The sequence below is a fragment of the Marmota monax genome, unplaced genomic scaffold (genome assembly GCF_021218885.2).
Source record: "Marmota monax isolate L192 unplaced genomic scaffold, Marmota_monax_Labrador192_F-V1.1 WCK01_AAM20220418_F8-fsc00138, whole genome shotgun sequence".
NCBI lineage: Eukaryota > Metazoa > Chordata > Mammalia > Rodentia > Sciuridae > Marmota > Marmota monax.
The window spans coordinates 230,591-243,169 of record NW_026692763.1 but is presented as its reverse complement, the minus strand read 5'-3'; the positions used below and the strand labels follow the sequence as shown (position 1 = coordinate 243,169).

The 12,579-nt window shown below is 34.2% G+C and overlaps 1 protein-coding gene and 1 pseudogene across 3 annotated transcripts in view; one reads left to right on the top strand and one right to left on the bottom strand.

Moving 5' to 3' along the window:
* Nucleotides 1-12,579, bottom strand: part of Nlk (nemo like kinase) — a 149,026-nt gene that overhangs the window by 119,653 nt on the left and 16,794 nt on the right. The gene's annotated exons all lie outside the window — the stretch shown is intronic.
* On the top strand, nt 3,626-4,016 carry LOC124094190 (prothymosin alpha-like; annotated as a pseudogene).

The following is a 12,579-nucleotide window of genomic DNA, read 5'->3' as shown; positions in this document are numbered from 1 at the left end:
AAAAAAAAAAAAAAAAAATTAACTCAAAACCTGAAACACAGAGACTATAGCACAAAGCATTAAACTATACAACATTCAGAAGAAAACAGGAAAAATCTTCATCTAAGCCAGGCAAAGAGTTTTTAAATGTAACATCAAAAACATGATTTGTTAAAAGAAAAACCTATAAACTGCACCTCACCAAAATTAAAATGTCTGTATTGCAAAAGACACTATTTAAATTATTGAAACAAATAAACAAACAAAAAAAAAACTACAAAGTAAAATGGGAGTGGTGGCACATGCCTGTTATCCCAGCCACTCTGGAAGTTGAGGCAGGAGGATCCCAAGTTCAAAGCCAGCCTCAGCAATTTAGCAAGGTCCTAAGTGAGATCTTGTCTCAAAAACTATATTTAAAAAAAGAAAAGAAAAGAAAAATGGCTGGGGATGTAGCTCAGTGGTAAAGTACTCCTGGGTTCAATCCCTAGTACCAATAAATATATAAATAAACAAACTACAAAGTAGGAGAAAATATTTTCACATCACACATCTGAAAGACAACTTGTGCGCATACTATTAGAAAGATTGCTCAAGGGCTGTGGTTGTAGCTCAGTGGTAGAGCGCCTGCCTAGCATGTGTGAGGCACTGGGTTCAATCCTCAGCACCACATAAAAATAAATAAAGATATTGTGTCCATCTACAATTAAAAAAACAAACAAAAAAAGAAAAATTGTTCAAAACCTAGTATTAGTTTGCTTGTCTAGCATGTGTAGGCACCTAGATTCAATCTCTAGTACTAAAAATAACAACAACAACAACAAAAACAAACTAAAATTAAGGAAATAAAGAATTAAAATAAAAATTGAGCAATGGCTCGAACAGATGCTTTACCAAAAAGATATACATATGGCTAATCACTTGAAAGATGCTAAACATCTTCAGTCATTAGGGAAATGTAAAACCACAATGAAACAGCACTATATATCTTCTAAAAAAGGCTAAAATTGGAGAGAAAAACAAGACATTACCAAATGTTGACAAGGATGCAGAGCAACTAGAACTCTCATACTTTGCTAATGGGAACCTCATAACTTTGGAAAACAATTTGGCAGTTTCTAATGAATTTCAAATAGTTTGACCCAGCCATTACACTCCTAGATATTTATCCAAAAGAAATGAAAGTTTATCTCTATACAAAGATCTGTAATAAATGTTCATTCCAATTTTGTTAAAAACTAGAAATAACTCAAATGTCCATTAAGACGTGAAGAGATTTTTAAGTTACAATATATGAATACAATTGGAAATGAATGAACTATTGATATATGCAACACAGGTCATAAGAACTGAAATGTGCCATTTGGATCTGGCACATAACTGCTAATTAAAAGAACACTGGTCATTTATTTGTCAGAGCAGTTTGAGCTATATGGTATATGTGGAAATGATTGTACAGTGGACTGACAATAAATTAAAGGTGAAGGAGTAGTGATAGTGATTGAAGACTACTTTTTTCAGAAACCTGGCTTTGAAGGGAAAGAAAAAATTTTAGTTTGGTACTCTAGAAGATGATGACAGTTGAATTTAGGGATGAATTTAGGCTAACAGGAAAGTCCTGAGAAAGACAAAGGTTGAAAATTAAGGAGAAAAAGGTAATAAATGGACCAAAGCCCTTGGAACAACTGAAAGAGAACAGGATTCAGGGTCAGAAAGTAGAAGAAAGCTAAGTATGTTAATATAAGTCTGTCTGTGGGTGGAACAGGAAGCTGTCCATTTCCTGCATCCTTTGGCTTTCTCTATAAAATAGCAGATGAAGTCATCCATAGACAGTGAGGAAGAGGTGGAGTAGGAACTTGACAAAAGTCGTGGAGGTTTGAAATAGCCAAGTGAGCAATGGAGAGACATGACTTGAGACAAGTTTAATACTTGCTAGAGAACAATGAAGACCCAGCAAAGGTTATAAACCGTGAACCATGTCAAATTACCATAAAAGTTCCTAAATGTCTAGAGATGAGCCTTGTACAAGTTATGGGATAAACTGAAGATATATATTTATTCATCACTGTGAATCTATAATAAAGTCTGGGTTCACAAAAGGAGTAGCATTGACCTAGACTGCTACAGCTATCTTCTCTGAGCTTTCTTTTTTTTTTAAATATTTATTTTTTAGTTTTCGGCGGACACAACATCTTTGTTTGTATGTGGTGTTGAGGATCGAACCTGGGCGATCACATGCCAGGCGAGCGCGCCACCGCTTGAGCCACATCCCCAGCCCTTCTCTCAGCTTTCAAATCTGTTCAACTTCAAACTATCATCCTTACAACTCCCTGAGCAGTTAAAGAGAAATATGATCATTTTGATCATCTGTTTTGTTTTGGTGCTAGGGACTGAACCCAGGGGCACTGAACCACTGAACCATGTTCCCAGTCTTACTAACCTTTTTTTAAAATTTTGAGACTGGGTCTCACCAAGTTGTTGAGGCTGGCTTTGAACTTGGATCCTTCTGCCTCAGCTCCTCAGTCGCTGGGATTACAGGCATACAACACCGTGCCTGGCCCTTAATCATCTGTTTGAATGCATTCAATAGCTTTCTAGACTCAAATAAAATCTAAAGGTATTTATGTAGCAAACAAGGTCCTTCATAATTGAACTTCTTATTCTCATTTCTTAGCAGTCACTCCCTCATCCTACAGTTTAGCCATATTGAACTACTTCCAAATTCCCATGCACTCATGACTTTGTACTTGAAATTCCCTCTGTTTGAGGTGTCCTTCCCCCTCATATCAAAATTTAACTCAGATGTCATTCCCATAATTAGTCAAATACAAAAAAAAAAAAAAAATCACTGCATAAGCACAAGGTTTCTGTGCACAACATAATACTGTGAAAAGTATCCCCTCAGAATTGCCAAACTGAGGTCCTGGGTATCCCATTTGTTTTCCCACAGAAAGCATCCAATCCATATCTGTATGTACATGTTTTTTTTTTAATATCTTTATTTATTTTTATTGGTGCTGAGGATCAAACCCAATGCCTCATGTGTGAGAGGCAAGTGTTTTGCCAATGAACCACAACCCCAGCCCCTATATGTACATCTTAATTGAATTTTTTTTTAAAACAAATATTCAAGTACAAGTTTCTTCCAGGTAGGACTGCATTAGGGAAGCTTCCTTGGCCTCTCACGTTAGATATGGCACCATAACCACTGTTTTTCTCCATAAAACAAAAGTGGTAAATGCTAAATGGTAATAATAAAAACAGTAATATTTAGTAACGATTTACTATGGATGAAACATTGTAGCATTTTACATGCATGGCCACATTTCATTTTCATAAGAACCTGAGATAGGTACCATTATAATCTCTATTTTATAGAAGAAGAAACTGAGGCCCGAAGCAGCCTGCCTGAAACCACACTGCCAATAATAAACAGCAGAACGTGAATAAATGGCAATCTAGGTAGACTAACTTTAAGACTGTGTATTTAGACTGGCTGCTCTGAAAAGCCATCTCTGCATTGTTCCTGGGTCCAGCTCCCCACTTGCCGGTTGCCACTGACTCCGGCAGCTTTACTGCCAGAGTCCCTGAACTCTAGTTTCCTTTTTAACACACTGCATCGGATCATAGGCGTGCCCCACCATGTTAGACGCGGCCAGCCATGGACACTAGCTCTGAAATCACCACCAACGACTTAAAGGAAAAGGAAGTTGTGGAGGAGGCAGAGAATGGAAGAGACGTCCCTGCTAATGGGAATGCTAATGAGGAAAATGGGGAGCAGGAGGCTGACAATGAGGTAGATAGATGAAAAAGAGGAAGAGGGTGGTGAGGAAGAGGAGGAGGAGGAAGATGGTGAGGAAGAGGATGGAGATGAAGATGAGGAGGCTGAGGCAGCTATGGGCAAACAGGGAGCTGAAGATGACGAGGATGATGATGTTGATACCAAGAAGCAGAAGACCAATGAGGATGACTAGACAGCAAAAAAGGAAAAGTTAAACTAAAAATAAAAGGCCTCTGTGACCTATTTACCCTCCACTTCCCATCTCAGAATCTAAATGTGGTCACCTTCGAGAGGCCTGCCTGCCTGCCCACCCACCGCGGGCAGTGCCACCCACAGATGACACGAGCTCTTCACCACCCAACCAAAATCACAACGTGAATTTGCAATAGGGGAGGAAAAAAGAACCAAAACTTCTAAAAAGTACTTTAAAAAAGGAAAATTTGTTTGTATTTTTATTTAATTTTATAATTTTGTACATATTGTTAAGGGTCACCTACTTTTAATGATCTCGGATGACCAAATCAGCCTTTGGAGCGTTCTCAATCCTACTTCTGACTTTACTTGTGGTGTGACCATGTTCATTATAATCTCAAAGGAGGAAAAAAACCTTGTAAAAAAGGTAAAAACAACAAAACAATCTTATTCCGAGCATTCCAGTAACTTTTTTTGTATATGTACTTTAGCTGTACTATAAGTAGTTGGTTTGTATGAGATAGTTAAAAAGGCCAAAGATAAAAAGGTTTCTTTTTTTTTTTGTCTATGAAGTTGCTGTTTATTTTTTTGGCCTGTTTGATGTATGTGTGAAACAATGTTGTCCAACAATAAACCAGAATTTTATTTTGCTGAGTTGTTCTAACAACAACAACAACAAAAAAGACTGTACTTAAAATAATTTACTTCATATCTGCCTTTTCTGCTTAACACTATATTAATTTTGTCCCCAGTATACCCTCAGCGCTCACAGTCTAGTACACAGGTCTTCATCAAATATGTTTGCTAAAAAGATGATGGTAAATTCAGACCTTTTAGATTTATCCCTACTAAATTTCTGCCTATCGTTCTTATAGTACTCTATCTAAATACCTGTCATCTGTTATGTTACCCATCTTTCCTGGCTCCCACTGATCTGTAAATTTGGTAAGCCTTCCATGTTATTGTTCAAATTATCAATAAAATGATACAAACTTCCTACACTAAGGTTCAGAAAATTGTTTTTGACATCTTAAATCTGGACATTCATCCAACAACTTAACTGAAATCATAGCTATATAAATGCTTTAAAGGGCTAAAGAATAAACCCATTACTTTGGTAGGGTTTTTCATAACATATGATTTTACCTAAACTTTTGTCAAGGCTTGCAGTTTTTCAATGGGTAAGTCAATACTCATAACATTTCATTCAGTCTAATTATTTCTTATCTTCCAAAAGCACTTCTCATCTTGGCTGGGCAGGTTGCACTCCCCTGTAATCCCAGCAGCTTGGGAGGCTGAGGCAGGAGGATCGTGAGTTCAAAGCCATCCTCAGCAACTTAGTGAGGCCCTAAGCAACAGAGTAAGACCCTGTCTCTAAATAAAATATTTAAAAAAAGCCAGGGATGTAGCTCAGAGATTAAACACCTCTAAATTCAATCCTCAGTACCAAAAAGAAGAAGAATTTCTCATCTTGTGCTAGCCCTTCCATTTGTCATAAAGCTCCCAAGAAGATAGAATTGAGGAATAAAATGTTCCATATTACTATTTGAACTTTTATGAAGATGAGCGAATAACTTCCACAAGTGTGATTCTACAAACAACATCTTTGGCAACAGGAATTAAGGACTTAATTCAATATAGACAAATGCAAACAACATAAAAGAACTTTCACGGGGCTGGGATTGTGGCTCAGCGGTAGAACGCTCACCTAGCACGGACAGGACCTGGGTTCGATCCTCAGCACCACATAAAAATAAAGGCATTGTGTTGTGTCCATCTATACCTAAAAAAATAAATATTAAAAAAAAAAAAGAACTTTCACCTGTAAAATTACTTCCCCTTCAGGGCATTTCAGGGAAAACTTTTTAGGAAAACAAAAGTTCAATGAAATGTATTGTTTTTAAAACCTAAACCTAAATAAGTGAGTGGATTATAGAAAAGACTATGTATAAAAATCACAACAACTCAGGAGGAATGACTCTTAGTAGGAAGATCACAATTACAGGACAGCTTTGGCAAGTTAGGGAGCCCTATCTCAAAATAAAACATTTTTTAAAGGCTGCGGAATATAGCTCAGCGGTAGAGTGTCCCTGGATTCAATCCCTAGTACTTCAATCAACCAATCAATCAATAAAATAAAAATAAATAAAATAAAAGCGGTAGAGTGTCCCTGGATTCAATCCCTAGTACTTCAATCAACCAAATCAATAAAATAAAAATCATCCTCAATTTGTAATTACTTTTCCTCTTGGAGGACACATTAAATTTTATAACAAGTATTCTACCATAAGACACTGATATTCACATGTTTATGTGGGTACAAATTATAACAAAAAATATAAATCATAACAAAAAAATAAGGGATGACTTCTTTTTCTTTTTTTTTTAAGCAAATTGTATGTTTATTTGTAGTATATTTTAAAAATTTCCTACAGCCATAAGACTCTAATGGACTATGATTACAATTGTTTATTAGTAAATATTTAATTGAAGTAACATACGTATATATTGTGCTAAACAACTGTAAAAATAAAATTTTATGGTTGGGGATGTACCTCTGTGGGAGAGCACTTGCCTAGCAGAAGCAAGGCCCTGGGTTTCATCTCCAGCACTGCAAAAATAAAACATAATTAGAAATGAAATTTTAATGGAAATGCATCTCAATGAGATGAAAGTTAGGGTATTTTTCCTCATCAGTCCACATTTCCATGGATGAATATAATTTATTGCTAGAATAAGACCAAATTTGACATCAATTCTATTTTGACTTTTTAAATTACTCACTAAAGTTAATATATGGGAATCTTGGAAGGATGTTTTTTAATAGCAGTAACATTCAAGTTTTTGAACCTTTTCTTGGTGAAACACAAAAAACACATAATAATCTACCATCATTAAAGTATATTGTAATGACATATCAGCCACTCACTCTATTAGCGTCTTCTCCTTTTTTTGTGAAATGAAGAAGATATCTCTTAGCTGGTTCCCATCTAAAGACAAGGCACAACTCTTTAAGTCCTCCTCATACTCTTTCTTAACCCTGAAGATGGTCATGGAGTTTCATAAACAGCCCCTCTTTACTCCCAGGATCTGTGAACATTTCAGCAACTATCTTCCTCGCCATTAAGGGATGACTTCTTAAAAGATACAAAACAGTTGTCAATCTACCTTCATTTAATAGTTTTTAAAAGTTATTTATCCCACAGTTTGTGGGAATTATACTATAACAAACATGGCTTTAATATTAAACTTTTCCTCATTATCCTAAGACTACCATAGTGCATTTTATTAACTTAAGAATATTTACTTAAAACATACAAAAATTAATTTCTTAAAATGAGGATTTTTTAAAAAATCTATAATTTCACTTTAAGAGTCTTCAGTCATCCTTGGATGTTCTAATTGCTATACAAGCTCAATAATAGTATTTATATTCAGTGAAAGAGAACTAAACAAAAGAAAATGGGTGAAAAGTATTACATGCAGAACTCTGACGATGAGGGCCAAAAAAAACAAACTCAGAATTAAGTCACTAAATAAAGACTATAGATTTACCTAAGAAGAATTCTAGGGCAAGTGCCAACAACCCATGCTATCTATAATTGCTTTACTCCCTCCTTCAGCACCCCCTTTTCTGAAGTTGTAATACTTTCTTATTCTTATTTTTGCAGTTTTTAACAGGTATAACCTCCCAAATCTTTCCCATTAAATTAAATAGCATTCTTTTCCAAAAAATTAATTTATGATAATTTGAAGTTTAATATATCTCATGCTATATCAAAACTAAGTAAGAATCATTTTGTAAGCCATTACTCTTTTTCTAGTGTCCTGGAAGAAATGATCTCTTTGTGTATCTTCTACTTTACAAGCACAAAATAAAGTTTGTAAGGAAATAAAATTGTATTTTTAGTTTTAGGATATGTGCAGATACCATGAAGCAAGTCTTGCAGCGAAGATTCCCCCATTAAACTATGTGATAACTCAAATCAAGTTACAAACTTAAATGATACTGCATGCTACTTCTGCCAGTAGCACTGCTGGATCACAACTGAAGCAACAGAAAGATGGCCTCTGGGACCATTCCAGGCCATTAAAAAAATTTTTGCTTCTAAGATTATAGATTCCTATTAAAAATATTTCATAGAATTATAAAATGGTAAAAACTGAAACTGGAAAAACTAGTACTTCAACTTCCAACTCTCAACAATTGACTCATGAAATCTACTTAATTGGTCCTACCAACATCTCTCATATACATGTTCCCACAGCATTTTATTAAGGATTATTTATATGAGGGTACAGCTTTTGTGTAATAACTAGGGCTCTGTATTAAAATTCAAAGGTATTCAACCCCAATTTCCCTAAAATGGAATTCCCTCAAATTCAGATTTGTTTATTTTAATACAAAAACAGTTTTATTTGATATGATAAACTAAGCAGTGAAACTTGCTGAGAATATCTTTGATGCTATTAAGGATAGCATAAAAAGTTTGCTACAGAGAAATTTAAGAGGTATGCCTCAAAGAATGAATTTAAAATTTAACCTAGTTCAACCTTTCCTCAAGTTTGAGGAGCTTAAATAAATGGGGCAATGATGCTCCTGTATGAATATAGATTCTGTATAAACCTGTATTCATCTGTTTCCTCAAAGATTCATTAAAAGGTTGACAAAGACTAAAATAAACTCATTTCAATTATTTGTCAATTAGTTGTTAATTAGTTCTGTATTCTCCATTTAAACCTTTCTCAAATGCACTCAAAGTACTTTAAAATCCATTTAATAATCAAAATTTGTATAAAGTCCCAAAATAAATAAAATTAAACAATATAGTTAAGGGAATTTGGGGAGATGGTGGAACTCCTTCTAAAACTGAATGATGGTGATGGTTGTAAAACTCTATAAAAATTCACCTGAGTATTTTTTATTTGTTGTTCTTAGATATACATGACAATAAAATGTATTTTGATATATATACATGGAGTGCAACCATTACAATTCTGATCCCATTCTTGTGGTCGAACATGGTGTGAAGTTACATTGGTCATGTATTCATATGTGAGCATAGTAAAATTATATCTGATTCATTCTACTGTTCACTTGTATTTTAAATGGGAGAATTTTGTACTGCATAAATTATACTTCAATAAAATTGTTTTTAAAATGAAGCATGAAAAGAGTGAGAAGACAAGTCATAGATTAGAAGAATACATTGTAAGTCGTGTATCTGAAAGCAACTGGTCTCTAGAATACATAAAGAACTCTTCCAACTAAATAACAAAAATGAAAATAAATGACATTTTTAAATGGGCAAAGGCTCTGAATAGACATGTGTCCAAAGATGATACACAAAGGGCCAATAAGCACATGAAAATATGTTCAACATCACTATGTATCAGGGGAACACATTAAAATCACAATGAAGTACCACTTCACACACACATTTGTCAGGTTATAATAAAAAAGATAGCTGGGCGCAGCAATATATACCTATAATCCCAGTGACTTAGGAGGCTGAGGCAGAGGAACACAAGTTCCAAGCCAGTCTCAGCAACTTAGTGAAGACGGAAACAACTTTGTGAGACACTGTCTCAAAAAATAAGAGGGGCTAGGGCTGGAGTTGTGGCTCAGTGGTAGATCGTTTGCCTAGCATGTGTGAGGCATTAGGTTCAATTCTCAGCACCACATACCAATAAATAAATAAAATTTAAAAAATAACAATAATGAGAGGGGCTAGGGATGTGGCTCAGAGGTTAAGCACCCCTGGGTTCAATTCCCAGTTTAAACAAACAAAAAAAAAGATAAGAAGTGTGGTACGAATGTGGGGAAATTAGAACACTTCATACACTGCTGTAGGAATGTAAAATGGTGCTAGTGCTTTGGAAAATATCCTGCCAGTCCCTCAAAGTTAAACATAAGGTCATCTAATGATCCAGTGAATCTACTTCTAGGTACAAGTACCTGAGAAATGAAAACATATGTTCAATTAGTGGTGGCCTCAGACTGAGGAATTACAGTGAATGGGGAGGTAATTTGCTCATGAGTATGAAAAAAGCATTAAATTGTACACTCTAAATAATCACATTGTTGATATGTGAATTATATATTTAAAATTCCATTTAAAAAAAATCTTAAGTGGTTTCTTCTTGGCAAGAAATAGAATAGGCAGAAATGGGATAGGGAGGTTCTTAAGAGAGGTTTCAATAGTGTTGGTTATGCTCTATTTCTTAGGCTGGGTAGTATGTTCATGGCATTTTTATTATTCTTCATAAACTCCATCAAATATTTTTATACATACCAATATTACATTTGTTTAGAACTAGGTTGAAGCCTTTACTCCATCAAATAGTTTTACACATACCAATATTACATTTTTTAGACTTAGGATGAAGCCCTATTCTGCCACTTATTAGCTGTGCAGCCTTGAGCAAGTTACTTATACCTCTGAGAAATGAAAACAAACGTCCACACAAAACATGCACAACAACGTTCATTAAGGAGTACTATTCATAATAGCCAAAACGTACAAACAATCCAAATATTCAATAACCGATGGGTAAACAAAATCAAACACCCAAACAATGGAATATCAGCCATAAAAAGGGAAGAAGCACTGATACATACTATAACATAGTTTCTCCTCCTCTAAAAATAAGGCCACCACCATGTACCTCTTAGGGTTTTTGTTTTCTTTCTTCTTCTTCTTTCTTTATTTACTTTTTTAAAATTTTGAGGTGTGGGGATCAAACCCAGGGCCTCCAAGTGTGCTAGGAAAGAATTCTACCACTGAACCACATTCCCAGCCTGTCCTGACAGGTTTCTTTAGAGCACAAGTTATTATTTTAAAATTCAAAGTGAGAATCTGTAATGTCATCTCATTAAATAACTACTAATGATAGATATCCTTCTAGACTTCTGAAACATATGAGTAATACTTGTTTATATCTTTTTTTATTTGTTTATATCTTGAGGGGACAATCTCTGATACTGACTTTCACTTTTATTGTGGACATCTTTCAAAGATACTCCATTATTTATAGATATTTAGGCTGCTTTCAATCTAGGAGGATTATAATAACATTAAATGGACATTTTTATAAATATATCTTTGTATCTAAACTCAATTGTTTCTTCAGTCAAAAGGTGTGAACATGTAATTTTGAGAACATGTTCTCCATCAAGGCTCCATCCATCTACATTATCATCAACAATTTGAGATTTTGCTATATCTGCAACAATGAAGGGAGTTATCACTTATTTTAAAATGTCAATCTACCTTCCAATGGCAAAGCATCTGGGAAAAAAAATAATAAAATAAAATAAAATAAAATGTCAATCTAGCAGGTTAAAAGTATTACTTCATTTCTGCATTTCTTTATTAATGAAAGTAAGAATCCTTAATGTTTTTGAACATTATTTCTTCAATGAACTGTCCATTCTCTGGGTTTTGACCATGTTCTGTTCACCTGTTCTTATTGATTTTAAGAGCTCCTTAAATATTAAAGATATTAACTTTTATTTTTCCTATTTTTCGTATGTGTTGCCATATTTTCACCAAATTTTGATGATTACACTCTATATGGTATAAATTTCTTCAGAGACAAATTTGATATTTTCTTACTTTAAAGTAACAAGCTTTATTTCTCCAAGATTACAACAAAAGTTTCCAATATTATTTTTTCCTCCCTCTTCATTCATTCTTTCTTTCTCTCTTCCTTCTTTGGAGGGGAGAAACTTTTATTTTTACATTAAAGTCCTCAATTCACTTGGACATAATTTTTTTGTTTATATATATATATATATATATATATATATATATATATATATTCATTTATTTATTTATTTTTTAGTTGTAGTTGAACACATGCCTTTATCTTATTTATATGTGGTGCTCAGGATAGATACCTAGTGCCTTGCACATGCTAGGGGAGCGCTCTCCTGCTGAGCCACAACCCCAGCCCCTGGACTTAAATTTTTGCACATGATAAATACAGATCTAACTTCACTCCCACTTCAATGCTAGCTAAATATCCCCCAAAAGGTACAAGATAAACCAGTGGTATGTTAGAACTAGTTCACTACTGCTCACGAAGATTATTACATTTTCTGGAATTTTGCAAGCTGATTGTGAATTATAGCCATAAAAACTATATTACATAAAGTTATAATGAAGTAACTCATATTTAAACAAAGGTATTAAATACTCAGAAATCATCACTCCCTAATTATTTTATTATGATTTATGCTTTTACAGTTATTTAACATCTGTTTCACCTGAATGGCAAAAATACTGTATAATAGTACTGTATAATACTGTTTTCCAACTCAATATTTAGTGATTTCACACTGGTAGCTTGAAATTGGTTATTATACTATTTACACTAAACGGTGAAAATTAAAATCAACAAACCCTACAAACTAGGCCTTTTTATTTTTCAGAGGCCTTGATGCTAAACATATACCAGCATACCACTGAACTAAGTCATTTTTTTCTTTCCTAATTTTAAAGAGGACTCTATCACATAGCAAACTGCCATCTATTCATAAGTTTATAAAACTGCTGGGGTTTTTTTGTTTTGTTTTGTCTTGTCTTGTTTTTAAGATACTGGTTATTGGGGCTGGGGTTGTGGCT